Source organism: Saimiri boliviensis, chromosome 10 (assembly GCF_048565385.1).
Source record: "Saimiri boliviensis isolate mSaiBol1 chromosome 10, mSaiBol1.pri, whole genome shotgun sequence".
Classification (NCBI taxonomy): Eukaryota; Metazoa; Chordata; class Mammalia; order Primates; family Cebidae; genus Saimiri; species Saimiri boliviensis.
In genome coordinates, this window is record NC_133458.1 from 68,320,629 (window position 1) to 68,338,039 (window position 17,411).

The window sequence follows — 17,411 nt, forward strand, 5'->3', positions numbered from 1 at the left end:
AATCTCCTGGTGCGTGAGCAGTAAGAATTCATGTGAAGGTGTGGCGTCCTCTCATTCTTTGCGTTTTCACTGGGAGCTACAATCCCTAGCTGCTAGTGATCAGCCATCTTGGATCTCTCCCTCAAAAAAAATATTTTTTTAAAATCAGGGTTGACTATGTCACCCAAGCTGGAGTGCAGTGGTCATCATGGCTCACTACAGCCTCAACCTCCTAGGCTCAAGTGATCCTCCCACCTCACTCACCCAAGTAGCTGGGAGTATTGGCTCATGCCACCATGCCTGGCTAATTTTTTAATTTTCTGTAGAGACAGGGTCTCACTATGCTGCCTAGGCTGGTCTTTATCTCCTGGGCTTAAGCAATCCTCCTGCCTCAGCCTCCCAAAGTGCTGGGATTACAAGCATGAGCCACAGAGAGAGACACTGAGACAAATAAATAAGTTGGAGTATGGGACACCTGGATGATTTTCAGTAATTCAGATAGTAGAAGAAAACTTTTTTCTTCTCATACAGTACTTTTAAATTCTCATACAGTAAAATGGACATATGTGGATATACAATTCTATGAATTTTAACGTGTATAGATTGGTATAACCACCATGGTAATCAGGATTCAGACAGTTCTGTCACTCCAAGAGAACTCCCTAGTCCTATCCCTGTGTAGTCAAGTCATACCCTCTCTCACCCCGCTAGCCTTTAGCAACCACTGATCTGTTTTCCAACGCTATAGTTTTGTCTTTCTGAGAATGTCATATCAATAGAATCATATAGTATTTAGTCTCAATCATATAGTATTGAGACCTGGTTTCATGCATTCAGCATAACAATGTTGAGATTCATCCAAGTTGTAGCATTTTTTTGTTGTTGGATGTGTGATTTGCAAATATTTTCTCCCAGTCTTTAGTTTACCTTTTCATTCTCTTAATAACAGTCTCTTTTGCAGATCACAAGTTTTAAATTTTGATAAAGTGCAGTTTATCAATTTTTTTCTTTTATAGATAATGCTTTTGTTGTTATGTTAAGAACTCTCCCTAATCCCGGGTTATGAAGATTTTCTCCTGTGTTTTTTCTTCTAAAACTTTTATAGTTTCAAGTCTTACTTTTCAGTCTATGATCAATTTTTAGTTAATTTTTGTATAAGTTGTCCTGGTATCTTAGGCCATGGTTCTTTTTTTGTTTTGTTTTTCCACGTGTATGTCTGGTATTTCCAACAACATTTGTTGAAAAAAACTACCCTTTCTCCTTAGAGTTTGTTTTGCACCGTTGTCAAAAATGAGTTGACCATATTTGTATATACCTCTTTCTGAATTATTTTCTGTTGCATGCGTTTGTGTCTATCCCTCTGCCAATATGATACTGTCTTAATTGTTGTGCTTTAGAGTAAGACTTAGAATAATTAGTGTGTTTCTTTCAACCTTATTCTTCTTTTTAAATTTTTTTAGTTATTCTAATTCCTTTGCCTTTCCATGCAAATTTTGGAATCAGCTGTATCTATAAAAAGTCTTGCCAGGAGTTTGATTGTAATTGCAAGTCTATAATGGGGAGATTTGACACTTCTAAGTATGTTGAGCATGGAAAACTTTTTTAAAAGAATATTTATTGGCCTGGCACAGTGGCTCATGCCTGTAATCCCAATGCTTTGAGAGGCTTGAGGCAGGCAGATCATGATGTCAGGAGTTCAAGACCAGCCTGACCAACTTGGAGAAATTCCATCTCTACTAAAAATACAAAAATTAGCCAGCTGTGGTGGCGGACACCTGTAATCCTAGCTACTCAGGAGGCTGAGGCAGGAGAATCACTTGAACCGGGAGGCAGAGTTTGCAGTGAGCCGAGATTGAGCCATTGTACTCCAGCCTAGCCAACAGAGTAAGACTCTTGTCTCAAAAAAGAAAAGAAGAAAAATATTACTGCCTTTGTAGTGATGAGACATTATGTCCATGCTGCATATGTCCATGGGATATTATAGGAAAAGGAGCAACAAGATAACAGTAAAGAGCTATAGAAATTAAAATATGAGAGCAGGAATCTAGATTCAGTAGAATAGTTGGAAAATAAAGTTAAGAAACTTTATATGAACATAAAGTTAGGGAGATTTCTCTTAAAGTAGAACAAAAGGTAAAGAGATTAAAGATGAGACAAAGATTGGAAAATTAAAGGATCTGCCTGGGAGGTCCATCATCCAAATGTTGAAGTCCCAAAAAGGTAGAGCAGGGAAATGCAATGGACAGGCAGGAAGGATCAAAGAATTTATCCTAGGACTGAATGAAGGAGATGGATCTCTGTAGTAGAAAAGTGAATTTTAAAAAGAACCACATGATTTCTTGGAGATAGGAAATGGAATGATAGTTACTAAGGTAAGGGGAAATGAAGAGTTAGTGTTTAATGGGTATGGGCTTTCAACTTTAGAAAATGAAAAAATTTTGGACTTGAGTGGTGGTGATGGTTACACAATAATGTGGATTTACTTAATGCCACTGAATTGTATGCCTAAAAATGATTAAAATAGTAAAATTTATGTTATGTGTATTTTGCCACAATTAAAAAACAGAACCACTCCAAGGTATATCAGAGAAATTTTGTAACTATAGAGATCCATGCAGAGATAAAGAGAAGATCCTAAAAATTCCACAGAGAACAAAACAAGTGACATTAAATGTATTGGGAATTAAGACACCTAGCAGTAATACTGTAAGCTAGATGATGGTAAAGTAATTACTTCAAAATTGTCAGCAACCTTGGAGGAGCGAGTAGAAGAAAAGGACAAAAAATTTACCCGTAATTGTTTCTTTTTCTCAGTAAGCTATTAGAATATGTGCTTTATGAAAATGAGGGCATAGTTCAAAAGGAGGAAGATTTAGACTAAGACTCTACAGCAGAACCAGAATGAAAAGCCCTAGGATGACAGTGGTACAGCAGGCCCATAGAGTATCTGGCCAGGATTGATGCAGGAGTGGATCTCGGTGTAGGGAATACAGTAGGGATTATGATAGATCATTTTGCATATGGAAAATAATGTGGATAATGATGAATATGATGGAACATTTTGGAAAAAATAATACAGTAGTGTGTCACTTAAAAATGGGGATACATTTTAAGAAATACATCTTTAGATGATTTTTTCATGTGAACATCATGAAGTATACTTATACCAACCTAGTTGGTTTAGCCTACTATAAACCCAGGTTGTATGGAAAAGCCTATTGCTCCTAAGCTATAAACCTGTATAGCATGTTATTGTACTGAATGCTGTAGGCAGTTTTATTGTAACGAAATGTTGTTTATGTATTGAAATATATCAAACATAGAAAAAGTATAGTGAAAATACAGTGTTATTGGATTTATATAGTACTCTTTATAAGTACAACATTTGCCACATAACATTTTGGTCAACAATGGACTATATATATGATGGTGGCCCCTGTAGGTGCAAAAAAGATAACCATTATCAATTCCAGGGAAGTCAAAGTTATGTAAGAAAGAAAATTTATGTGTTAGTTAGAATGCCTTCAAATGCAAGAAATAGAAAAACTTATTTGAGCATGTACAATGATAAATTTATTTTGTCACACAAAATGACATAAACAGAATGATTTATCATCTTTTATTCAGGTGAACTCAGAATGGTTCAAGGATTGGTTAATTTAGTGATTCAATGACGTTACAAAGAATTAGGATTCTTTGCATATTCTTGTCTTCCACTTTCAGCTTTGTCCTTTCTGTCTCTAGACAACATTCAGAAACAGAAGAAATGATTTCTTTCTCTCAGTTTCATTTTATGATCCAGAAACCTCTACTAGATCACCCAGTAGAGTCCCTCTGTGCTTCATGACCAAGATTGCCTTGCCTGAATAATGAGAATCATTGTTACAGCAGTAACTACTATAATCACTGATAAAGATGAAGTAAATATAGGGAAAACAGGTGGAAGATTATAGAAGGGAAAACAGATGAAAGAAGATGGATCAATATAGTCTGCTAGGCAGGAGAGGATGGCAGGCCAGATCTAATACAGTAGGAGTAGAGATTTGTAGTACTTGGGAAATGACTGCCTTAAAGATTCACTACTTAACAGTGGTTAATGTTTCAGACAGCTTTCTTTTTTTCTCTTCTTTTTTTTTTTTTTTTTTTTTTGAAGACAGGGATTCTGTCACTAAGGCTGGAGTGCAGTGACGTGATCAAAGCTCACTGCAGTCTTTATCTTCTGGGCTCAAGCAATCGTCCCACCTCAGCCTGCTGAGTAGCAGGGACTACAGGTGTGTGCCACCATGGCTGTCTAATTTTTTTATTTTTTGTGGAGATGAAATCCCACTATGTTGCCCAGGCTGGTCTTGAACTCTTGGGCTCAAGGCATCCTTCCACCTCGGCCTCCCAAAAGTGTTGGGATTACAGGTGTGAGCCATCACCCGTGGCCTCAGACAGCTTTTTAATAGTTAAACTTTTCTGTTTCCAATCGAGAATTTATTTTACTCCCTCCCTGAATGACTGGTATTATTATTTATTTCTAAAGTTTGAGTACCTACAAACAATTTTTAAAGTTTGTGTTGATAATATACAAAACACTACTAGGCACTGCAGATTTGAAAAAACAAAAACAAGAGTAAAGATGTAACACCTAACTTTAAGGAACCTAGGCTAACTTTAGAGGAAATTTGTGCAAAATATCAGTAATAAAAGAAAGTTTATTCTTAGGTCAAAATTAGAGTGTAATAAGGAATCTAAGATTGTAAATTCTATTGTAGTAAGTTATATGAGTGTGCCTTAAAAAAAATTAATCCTTATTGAAGGGTTTTAAGTACGGAAATTGCATTTTAGATGCATAAGGATGTTTGTCATGTACATTTATCATATGTATTTTTGTAAATCTAGTAATTTTGTGTCTCCTTAAAAAAAAAAAAAGCAGTAGATCAGGACAGGAGCATTAGCTCAGCTGCATGAGCTAGGGCAGAGAATCTGGTCAATCTTACCTGCTTATAAGATTTTTTGGCCAAGTGTGGTGCCTCATGCCTGAACTTTGGGAGGTCAAGGCAGGAAGATCACTTGACACCAGGAGTTTGATCATGTTGCCCAGGCTGCAAAACCCTGTCACTACAAACAAATCAAAAAAATTATCTACATGGTAGGCCGAGAGGCAGGGGAATAGCCCAAGCCCAGGAGATGAAGGCTACAGTGAGCTGTGATGGCACCTCTGCACTCCAGCCTGTGCAATAGAATGAGACCCTGTCTCAAAAAAAAAAAAAAAGAAAAGAAAAGATTTTTTTAGTCTCTGCTGTTTTTTTGCCAATTACCATACTTCAAAGCTACCTATACCACCAATTCCTATGATTTTTTGGTATTATTTAACACAAAGTAGGCTTTTTTTAAGGTTATAGAATTAGGTTTGACCTTTGTTTACTTCATTTAGCTTTGCTAAACTAGTTGCCTTTTGTGTATTTGTTTTCCAGCTTTCAAAGCTTTTTTGAAATTTTTCATCTGCTATTGTTTCCTCTTGTTCTTTTTGACCTTGTAGATTTATCCTTTTTTCTTAATTTATTATCATTTAATGGGATTTCAGGAGCATGTTAACTAAGTTTTCAGTTTTACATGATCACTCGGGTTTATAAGACATAGACATCTCTGTACTTAGATATTACTGATGTAAGTCTACTTTGAATCAAATGAGCAGATGTTTAAAAAGTAATGTTCCCAATTGTTTTAATGATTTCTTCCCATGAGTTGGGTAGTGCTGCCCATCACCAGCTCAGGAGAGTATCTGAAAATACTTGCGCTTTTAAAAAATTGTAACAATGTCCGGAAAATGCTGCAGATATTTAATTGGCAGAGGTCAAGGATGATTAACATTGCAAAATGTGAGGGGTGGTCCTACACAATAAAAATTAATTCAACCCCAAATGGCAGGAAGAAGACAGGAAGTGTATTAACCTCGGAAAAGTGTGCCGGAAGGACAGGAACATAGAGCTGGGGGTGTTGCACCCAGCTCTAATGGGATTAAGTAGAAGTGCACAAACTAAATGGCAAGACCTCCCTCAGCTTCTTTCCTCCACTTAGCCTAAAGGAATAGACCTAAAGATTTTGACAGTTGGGATACACAATGAAACCACCAAGTCAGTTTCATCCTACAGTAGCCCTTACTGGTTGCCTAACCCCTGCTATTTTAAATAATGCCAAAATAAACATCAGTGTACATGTCTCTTTGTATACCTATTATAGGAGTTATCTTAGGATAATATTTATTAATTTTTCAAAATTATAACCCACAGAAGTAATTTTATATCATAACCTTATATATACATATACATGCCATATGTCTTTGTGTGTGATATATCTACATCTATATATAGTTAAAAGTTTTGCAAAACTACACTTAGTACATAGATGCAAACTGATATTTTAAGCTTGTTAAAAGTTGATCTCATTACACCTCATTTAGATACAGAAAATACCTATATTAGGTAGTATATAGAGGTGAACATATGTAGAATTAGGATTCTAAGCCCAAGATATATTTATCTTCAACATGAACAAATACTATAAATTATTCTACAGAACAATTGTTCCAAATTATACCTCCACCAGCAATGAGTAATGGTTTCAATTTGTGTTTCCAAACTCGTTTACTAATTTAATAGGTAGAAGTGGCATCTGTGACAGACACAGACACTATGTTTATACTGACTACATCTTTACTTCTGAAACCTTAAAAATTCCTGTCTCCACTATGGAAATCTTAAAAGGTCAAAAGTTTATTCCCTTGGAGAGGAATCCAAGTTTCCAGATACCAATCATGGGCCAGTCTTACAAGCAGGCTTTTCTAAAGATAGCCGTCTTCAAGCCTGATATATTAAGTCTTTTCTGTACAGTTCACCCCCTTGGTGTTTGGCCAAGGTACCTTGACAGCTAAGCCCTTTAGAGGTCCAGAATTTGAACAGTTAAAACAAATTTCATTGATTATAAAAGTCTATCATAGAAAGCAAGGTGGTTTCCTCCTTCCATTTCTGCATTTTAGTTTCATTTTTATTTGGCCTGAAGCATCAATTTGGACGGCACATACCTGGCTAAGTTGAATCATGTAAGCTGTTGAGGCTATTCAGCAGTGCCCTGATAATCAGGGTACACATGAAAGGAGTGCATTTCCAGAGGACACTAATAGTACCTGATATGGTTGGTATTTGTGTCCCCACCAAATCTCTTGTTGAATTGTAATCCGTAATGTTGAAGTTGGACCTGTTGGGAGGTGATTGGATCGTGGGGGTGAGTTTCTCATGAATGGTTTAGCACCATCTCCTTGCTGTGATAGTGTGAATTTTTGTGAGATGGTTGTGTAAAAGTGTGTAGCACCTCCCACCTTGCTCTTTCTCTTGCTTCTGCTCCCACCATGTGAAGTGTCTGCTCCTCCTTTCCCTTAAGCCATGATTGAAAGTTTCCTGAGGCCTCTCCAGAAGCAGAGCAGATGCCATCATCATGCTTCCTGTACAGCCTGCAGAACCTTGAACGAATTTAACCTCTCTTCTTTATAAACTGCCCAGTCTCAGGTATTTATAGCAATGTGAAAATGGATTAATACAATACTCCTGGAAACAAGACTTCACAATTGTTAGGATACTGCAAGCAGGACATATGCAGATAGTCCTTGATTTAATGATTATTTGAATTACAGTTTTTTTACTTTATAGTTGGCTTACAGGGCTATTAAATGCATTTTTGACTTAAGTTTTGACTGACAGTAGCTTTATTCAAATATAATAAGTCAAGGAGCATCTGTATTAGTGAAACAGTTCCCACTGTGAATTCTCACCATTGGGTATCCTGCCTAAGGGTTTCCAGTTCAATTAATTTAGTTTGGTATTTGGTTTCAAGAATGCCTAAATACAGTCAGTTCCAAACAGATTAGCTCGTCCGTGATACCAGTTCATATGCCTTTCATGTATGGATGACAATCATATATGAATGTTCTGTGTGAAAGTGCAGGGTCTGGGTGTGGAGGCTCACACCTGTAATCCCAGCAGTTTGGGATGCTAGCACCAGAGGATTCCTTGAGGGCAGGAGTTCAATACCAGCCTGGGCAACATAGGGAGATCTCTTTTCTACTAAAAATTAAAAAATTAGGGCGGGCATGGTAGCTCATGCCTGTGATCCCAGCACTTTGGGAGGCTGAGGCAGGTGGATCACCTGGGATCAGGAGTTTGAGGCCGGTGTGGCCAACATGGTGAAACCCTGTCTCTACTAAAAAATACAAAAATTAGCCCAGTATGGTGGCAGGTGCCTGTAGTCCCAGCTACTCAGGAGGCTGAGGCAGGAGAATCACTTGAACCTGGGAGGCGGAGCTTGCAGTGAGCAGAGATCGTACCACTGCACTCCAGCCTGGGCAACAAGAGTGAAACTCCTGTGTCCAAAAAAAAAAAAAAAAAAAAATTAGCCAGGAATGGTGGCTAATTTCTAGCTGTGTCTGTGTCTGTGATCCTACCTACTCAGGAGGCTAAAGTGGGAAGATTGCTTGAGCCCAGGAGTTCAGGGTTTCAGTGGGCTATGATTACACCACTGTACCCCAGCCTGGGCTATAGAATGAGACCCTATCTCAAAATAAAGAAATAATAAAATAAATAATTTTTTTAAAAAAGGAAAAAGTGCAGAAGCTGGGCCAGCCTCTGCTGTCTCGTAGTCAGGGCTGTTAGGTATAATCATAGGCTCAGCAGTCAGTTTGAGTTCAAAGTGCTAAAGACACTTAGAAAGGCAGCATGGGAAGTTTTCCTTCAGGAAGAGAAGAATGCTTCCAAAAACAGTTCTGAAAAACAAATCATTTTCTATGCCTCCTTAGGTGCCAGGTTTTTGTTTTGTGTCTGTTGTTACAAAATGTGTCCCGTTTAGCAATCTTAACTTTATAGTTTTCCAGCTATCTCGTTTTCACCCAGACTTTTTATCCCGAATAGTTGAGCACAAGAGGGACAAAAGCGTTTTCTTAGAGCAATGTATTTATATAATTTGACCAGAAAGACACATTATATTCAGGAATTGGTAGGGACAAATGCTGAATTTTCAAAAATTTCATAGTGGATTTACCTAACTTCCCTACTCTTTTTTCCTGACCAGTTATCTAGTGAGCAGCCTAGGAAAACAATCCTTTTTGGGGAAAGCTTCCTTTAATAAACTGTCTCACTAAGATATGTGTACCAGGAGAAAGATAAGGGAAGTAGAGTCAGGTTTATCAGTCCATTGTAGTAAGTTGCAGTGAATCAGAAAACCCAAACACAAGGCAAAAGTAGTGAGACAGTGAGACATCCACTAGAGCAGTGTTCCCCAACCTTTTTGGTACTAGGGGCCAGTTATGTGGAAGACAGTTTTTCCTCATACCAGCAGAGTGGGGATGGAGTTGGGATGAAACTGCTCCACCTCAGATCATCAGACATAATGAGCACACAGCCTAAATCTGTTGTGTATGCAGTTCACAATGGGATTTGCGCTCCTATGAGAATCTGATGTTGCACTGATCTGTCAGGAGCCAGAACTCAGAAAGGAATGCTTTCTTGCCTGCTGCTCACATCCTGCTGTGCAGCCTGGTTCCTAACAGGCCATGGACAGGTACCAGTCTACAGCTCAGGGCTTGGGGATCCCTTCTGTAAAGGGAGTCCAGAATCCAGTCTGTCAGGAATCGGTGTGAAGGGGTCATACTCCTTCTGATGTGCCCCAACTTGTAGCTTTTGGCAGGAATCACAAATTAAGAATTGCAATTAGCCACTTAATCAGGAATACAGTCGATCAGCAGCTCAATTTTAGACTGTCCCATCAGAGAATAAGTCCTTTCCTGTGGGCATTTGGATGTGACCCAGACAATCCAGCTGGCATCTATTGATGTTTTTCATAGTTCAGGGCCCACAGAGGGGTGTCCTAAATTTGCAGCAGTCCCAGAGTCAGAGTTCTGCTCATTGAGCCTGTTCCTGCTTTTAGTTCAGCAGAGCTCATGCTGAGGCTGAAACGACCCGTATCAGACAGTATGAGGTTTTAGCTAATAGTCAGACCTAGGTAATTAGGACCTGTGAATTTAGCATTCTCAGAAAGCTTGCAGTTAGTCTTTGCAGCAAGAAAGCTGAGACTCTGCAACACCAGACAGCTGTGTTCCATGTCCAAGTGACAAGAAAGGCTTTTACTTAAGCCCTTTTTATCGTGGCAGTCTTAGAGTCCAGATTGACCCACTCAAAACACACACACACACACACACACACACACACACACACACATACACACACATATCAGGCTGAAATATTGTGACCCTCTAAGGGTCAGAATCTGATTTTATAAGAACTCATTAGTAAATAAAAACTGGTTTTTAAAACCAAATATATATCTACATCTAGAAATTGCTCCTATTTGTGTTGTCTCCTTTTTCTGCAGTTGGTCTAGTAGGCAAAAATCATCAGCTATGGAGACATACTCCTTTTCCGATATTCAGAGTGTTTACATTTCATTCTGCTCTCCACCAGCAGAAAGCAAGGGAGTTTTGTCCCATTAACAGTTCTTCTTTACAGCTTTCCTGATTGGGACGATTATCCTAGCATTTATGAAATTACAACCATATAACATTTACATCAGTTTCATCATACATCCAGATGCAGTGCCCACAAAATACAAAATGATTTTGTGAAAATTTCCTTTTTCTTTATAATAATTATACATTTACTTAAACTCCTAGCAGTAAATTTCTCATTTATAGGTTCACATTACAGCTGTGGGGGTGCGGGGTGGGAGGATTGGTGTAGATTTTGGATAGAATGCAAGGGTGATGGGGTTGGTGCAGTAGCAGCTAGGCTTAAGAAACTTTTTCCTTATGAGTTTATCTAAAGCTTTACTCTAGCCTTGGGAGTTGATTTAACCTTTATCCCTGGCACTTGGAGGAGAAAAGAGTGTAAACTTTTAACATTTTTTGCCCACTCAATCTCACTTTTAGTAATGTTTGGGCTCTTTCTCCTCTCATCTCAGGAAAAGAGCAAAAACAATAGACATCACCTTGGATGTATCCCCAAACCCCCAACTTTAGCCAGAATTGCCAAAGCAGCCAGGGGATCAGCAGTGAACTCTCCTAGCATTGGATCTACCATTCTCAAATTTCACTGGCAACTTTGATCCCTCATAATAAAAAGCAGCTCACGTACTGTTTCATATCATGAGCTGCCCAGGCATCAAAGGTTTGTGATACTCTACCTCTTCATCTTTTCTTTTCCCAGACAATGCATTTGCCATATTTTAGCGAGATGGTTTGGTAAATCCCACTTCTGACACCATTTTTTTTTTCAGGGGCCTTCAAGACCACTGCCAGGTTTAGTGATTCCCTTAGTGAACTCACAGGACTCAGCATATAGTTCAAAGTTAAAATTACAGGATAAGGATTTGAAGCAAAATTGGCAAAGGGTAAAGGCTCATGGAGTGAAGCCCAGATGAAACCAGGCACAAGCTTCCAAGAGTCTTCTTCCCATGGAATCACACAATATGTATGCAATTTATGTAATTTCTCCAGTACTGAATTATGACAATGCATATAAAATGTTATCTGCCAGAAATGTTCTTTAGAGACTCCATGTCCAAGGTTTTGATTGACAGCTGGTCACATAGGTACATTTTGACTAGCACGTACCAAAATTCCAAAGTTTCTGAAGAAAAGCAGGTGATTAGCATATGCCACATTATTTACACAAACAATTTTGGTGCTCTGAAGGACTCCTGTCAGTTAGGATGATGGGAACCCTCCTGAAATCTGAGTTCCCAGACATCAGCTGTGGATCAACCTTGCAAGAGGCTTTTCTAAGGATAGCCATCTGAAGCCTGCTGTGCTAACTCTTTTCCACATAATAAAGTAGAATGTCCTCAGACAAATGGGGTTGAAATTTTAATACTGAATAAACTTAGTTTAACTTAATAAATTCATTTAGGTTCAGCAGGACAATGAAGAAAAAAAAAGGAGAGCTCCTAAAAGTGAAATAGCTTTATACTCTTACACAAAATAATACCTCTAGATTTTCCCCTGTAGTAATAATAATGGGTGATAAAGAGTACCTAATGGTGGAGGACACAGTGAAATTAGGAGGACTTACTGACTTTGAAACAGTGGGTGGTAGAGTGGGTTCTTTTCCAGTGAATATAAACAGTTTTATGCTGTAGCAGCTTGTAGTTGTTCTTTGTAGTTAGAGAAAGAGAATTGTTGTCTTTTAATCTTATATGTAAACTTGTACTAATTTTATATGTACATAATTATTAAAGATATATTCAGGAAAAATCAGTTCCCCAAAATGTAAACATATAATTCACTTTTTTAAAATTTCAAGCATTTAACACTGCTTAAAAACAGTAAAAATTCTTTCCTTTTAAAATAATATTTGACTATAGAATTTCCAAACTTTCATACATAGTGTGTAATTTTTATCTTTTTAATTGAAAATGTGATTGATTTAAGTTATGAGGCTTCAGTTGAGGCTAAAAGTTCACCTTTTGGGGCATAAGTAATTTTTTTTCTTTCTCTCTTTCTTTCTTTTTTTTTTTTTTTTTTTTTTTTTCAGTCAGGTCTCACTCTGTCACCCAGGCTGGAGTACAGTGGCTTAGTCTTAGCTCACCACAGCCTCTGCTCCCCAGGCTCAAGTGATCCTCTTAACCTCAGCCTCCCAAGTAGCTGTCACTACAGGCATGTGCCACCATGCTTGGATTTTTTTTTGTATTTTTGGTAGAGACAGCGTTTCGCCCTGTTGGCCAGGCTGGTCTCATCAAACAGTCTACCCACCTCAGCCTCCCAAAGTACTGAGATTATGGGCATGAGCCACCATGCCCAGCCAGCATGAGTAATTTTTGTGTCTGTCTCAGATACATCAGCTTTGAAACCTTGGCTTCCTAATTCCAAGATAAACCCTTCCAGTTTAACATTTTCACTTATATTTTTGTATTAAGGACAATATAATATTCAAAAATTATGAAAGCAAACACTGAATAAATAGAGATGCCAAAGTTGCTGTACAATTAAACTATTTGCCGATAGCACTATCGTGTAAGAGCTTGAAATGTTTGTTTTTCAGTCATTGTATAAAATTCTGAATTCAAAGTTTGAAGAATAGTTGTGAAGGAGAAGTTAAAGTATAACACAACATTTTGAGTAGTTGAAAAGTCACATGTATGAAAGCTGAATACTGCCTGTGAAAATTGTCAGTTATCTGAAAATCTGCTTATTTAGAGATCTGTGATCGTTATAGGTAATTGTGTTTACATGGGAAATAGAAAATTAAGAATAATGTTTCATACAGTAGGTGTATTCCAAGTTTCAATGGTTTTCTGCTTGTAGACCTCATTCTAGCTATTTTCAGTGTTCATTTGCCAGTTTGGCAAAAAGAAGCAGGCTTTTGAATATAGCTTTTGCAGCTATTTTTATTTCTTCTTTAACTACAGTATCCTTTTCTACACTGTGAAAGCTATGTACATTTAAAAGACATCTAAGAGGAGCCAGAATATGTTGTATTATCTCCTTGCTTACTGAGAAACCTCAGACAGCCAAACTACTGTAGATATTTTTATTACTCAGATGATAATACTTTTGTGTTTATGTAGCCATTTTATTTGGAATGCTGCCATATTAAAATATTAGAATAACAGAAAAATGAATTTTAATTCTGGAATTTGTATTATAGGGAAGTTGCTTTCTTGGTTAAAAGATTTTTCTCAGCTCAGGTAATTTTCACTACCCTCTGATACTTGAAGTGTTCCTGCAAACTGGGTATTTATTAACTTTCTCCAGAGTAAAGCCACGTTGGTCTTGGTCTTTAACTTAATATGGAGTTTGGTAAGTTAAGCCCCAAATCTCCTAAATCAGACTTCATTTTTAGCAACATTTTAGACTAACACCACTTCACTGCCTGCCAAAGGTGTGTGTGTTTTGCACATACTCCCAGTATAAAGTCTGTGTCTTGTTCCTGGTTTTGTACTTAATGAATTCTGTGTCCCCTTCAGTTAGCACAGTCATGTGCCACATAACAATATTTTGATCTACCACAGTGGTCTTATAAGATTACAAATAGAACTGAAAAAATTCCTATCGCCTAGTGACCTCGTAACATCATTGTGCAATTATTTTATTTTTTAAATAAATTTAATGTGGCGTAAGTGTACAGTGATTTTATTTTATTTTATTTTATTTTGAGACTGGATCTCACCCTGTTTCCCAGGCTGGAGTACAGTGGTGCACTCTCGACTTACTGCAACCTCCACCTCCCGGGTGCAAATAATCCTCCTGCCTTCACCTCCTGAGTAGCTGGGAGGCATGTGCCACCAGGCCCAGCTAATTTTTGTATTTTTAGTAGAAACAAGGTTTAACCATATCACCCAGGCTGGTCTCAAACTCCTGGATTCCAGTAATCTACCTATCTTGGCCAACCAAAGTGCTTGGATTACAGGTATTAGCCACCATACCCAGCCAAGTGTACAGTGTTTATAAAGTCTATAGTAGTGAACGGTAATGTTCTAGACCTTCACATTCACTCACTGCTCACTCACTGATCACCCAGAGCAACTTCCAGACCTGCAAGCTCCATTCATGGTCAGTGCCCTATATAAGTGTACCATTTTTTATCTTTTATACAGAATTTTTACTGTACTTTTTGTATGTTTAGATGCACAAATACCATTGCATTATGGTTGCCTACAGTATTCAGTATAGTAACATGGTATGTAGATTTGTAACCTAGGATTGATAGGCTGTGTCATCTAATCTGGAGGTGTAGTGGGCTATACTATCTAGATTTATGAAAGTACATTTGGCATTGGCATTGATGAAATCTCCTAATGATGCATTTCTCAAGACATATCTGTCATTAAGTGGTGCATAACTGTATTTGTGAGTCGATTACATAGGGGAGACCTTTGTTAATAATGGCAGTGGCCTAGAAAAGTAATGAAAATGTAATTAATCTTTAAGAGTATAGTTAAAATATTTATTTAGTTTTTAACCTATCAAAAGTCAGACACCTAAGGAATGAAATCTAGACTACCAGTTATATATCTTTTTTTTTTTTTTTTTTTTGTTACAGAGTTTCGCTCTTGTTACCCATGCTGGAGTGCAATGGCACGATCTCGGCTCACCACAACCTCCGCCTCCTGGGTTCAGGCAATTCTCCTGCCTCAGCCTCCTGAGTAGCTGGGATTACAGGCACGCGCCACCATGCCCAGCTAATTTTTTGTATTTTTAGTAGAGACAGGGTTTCACCATGTTGACCAAGATGGTCTCAATCTCTTGACTTTGTGATCCACCCACCTCAGCCTCTGAAAGTGCTGGGATTATAGGCGTGAGCCACCTTGCCCAGCCCTACATGTCATTCTTGATACGGAACATAGAGGTGGTGACATTTTCCTTCACATTTCACTGTCTTTTAAAAATGAGTAGTGGATTATTTGAAGGTAATGACTGACACTTAACAAATCGTTTGTAAAGCTAGATAGAGGAAAAGAGATAAAATTTACTGAGCACTTACTTTATGCCAGGCACTGTAATATATACTTTACCTTTGTTTTCATGACAGTCCTGAAAAGTAGGTGGCCTCTCCATTTTACAGATGAGCAAATTGATGTACAGAAAGGTTTAATGGTTTCTGATAGAACTAGGAAGTAAATATGGGATTCCAACCCAATTATCCTATGCTCTGCTCCTTCCACCAAATCAAAGGTTGGCAAACTGTGGCCCATGGGCCAAATCCCCTTGCCTGTTTTTATAAATGAAGTTTTACTGAACACAGCCACACTCATTCTTTTGTCTTTTGAGTTACAATATCAGAGTTGAGTGGTTGTGACAGAGATGATATGGTTTACTAAGCCGTATTTACAGAAAAAGTTTGCTGACTGCTATACCAAATCAATACATTGCTTAGAGGTGTTATGAACAGTATGCATTCAGTAAAATAAATGTCAGTCTTCCTAAAGCATTAGACTTTGACAAGAACAATAAACTAGATTCTTCATAATCTAATGAAGAAGGCAAAACATTGACAGCAAGCTGTGAATGTTCAATAGCTTTTAATGTTAAATTTTGAAAGATAGTCTGGGATGATTTAAATGTAGTCCTTTGTATTCCTATGATTCTGCATATTATATAACTCATCTTAAAAAGTCAATACTTGAAAACATTTCACTTTTCTCATGAAGTTAAGTATAAATTACTTTTCTTATTTTATTTATTTATTTTTGAGACGCAGTCTTGCTCTCTTGCCAAACTGGAGTGTAGTGGTGTGATCTCAGCTCACTGCAACCTCTGCCTCCCGGTTTCAAGTGATTCTCCCACCTCAGCCTCCTGAGTAGCTGGGACTACAGGCATGTGCCACCATGCCCAGCTAAATTTTGCATTTTTATTAGAGGCAGGGTTTCACCATATTGGCCAGGCTGTTCTTGAACTTCTGACCGCAGGTGATCCACCCGCCTGAGCCTCCCAAAGTGCTGGGATTACAGGTGTGTGCCACAATGCCCAGCTAATTTTTTGTATTTTTAGTGGAGACGGGGTTTCACCATGTTGGCCAGAATGGTCTTGATCTCTTGACCTCGTGATCTGCCTACCTCGGCCTTCCAAAATGCTGAAATTATAGGCGTGAGCCACCATACCTGGCCACTTTTCTTATTTTTTATTTTAGATGAATACAGGTTAACATTTCAATACAATATTTGTGACATTTAAGCTATATCTTAAGTTATGTTCGTTAATATTTGCATTCAAGCAAAGTTTTTGTCTATAACAATGCATAGAATACCTTAGATTTTAACAATCTGTGTTAGTAATGGGATGAAGATAAAGAGGCATGTATTGCGGAGTCAGGGTGCATCAGGGACAGAAGCTACAGTGTGTTGTTACCTATGGGGAACATAAAATTTCTCCGTAGAATCTGCCCTAATTGCCATTACATTCCTAAAGGCCTTCTTTATTGTCAGTTGGTCAGTCAGATTCAGCCTTTTTATGTCATCGTTTTTCTGAGTGAACTAATACCAGTTTCATGTTATTGTAATACTTTCTAATGCTTTTATACCATAAAACAAATTAAAGATTTGTTTCCTAAATCTTTATGGACTTAAAAACTAGTTTGCCAATCTTTGATATCTCAGTTCTTAAAAATGTAAAAGGGGAAAATTAACATTAAGTAATTTTAATTTTTAAAAATTTGTTGTCTTAGCATTTTCTTTTCTTTTTATTTATTCTTTCTTTTTCCTTTCTTTCTTCATCCATTTGTTTGTTCCTTCTTTCTTTTATTTTTTCACATAGAGAAGTACATAATGTATTGTCCTAAATGGAACTTGGGGATTTACTCATGGCCCAGCTTAATAATTTGTGTTAAGTGATTGCATAGAGGTTAGAGGTTTGCTACCCAAAATAGTAGTGAATAGCATTGATTTTTTTCTCGGAGTGGCCTTTCTGTTTA

At 37.7% G+C, this 17,411-nt stretch overlaps 1 protein-coding gene across 6 annotated transcripts in view; it reads left to right on the forward strand.

Moving 5' to 3' along the window:
* ANKIB1 (ankyrin repeat and IBR domain containing 1) overlaps positions 1-17,411 on the forward strand; it is a 167,452-nt gene that overhangs the window by 31,586 nt on the left and 118,455 nt on the right. The window lies entirely within an intron of this gene.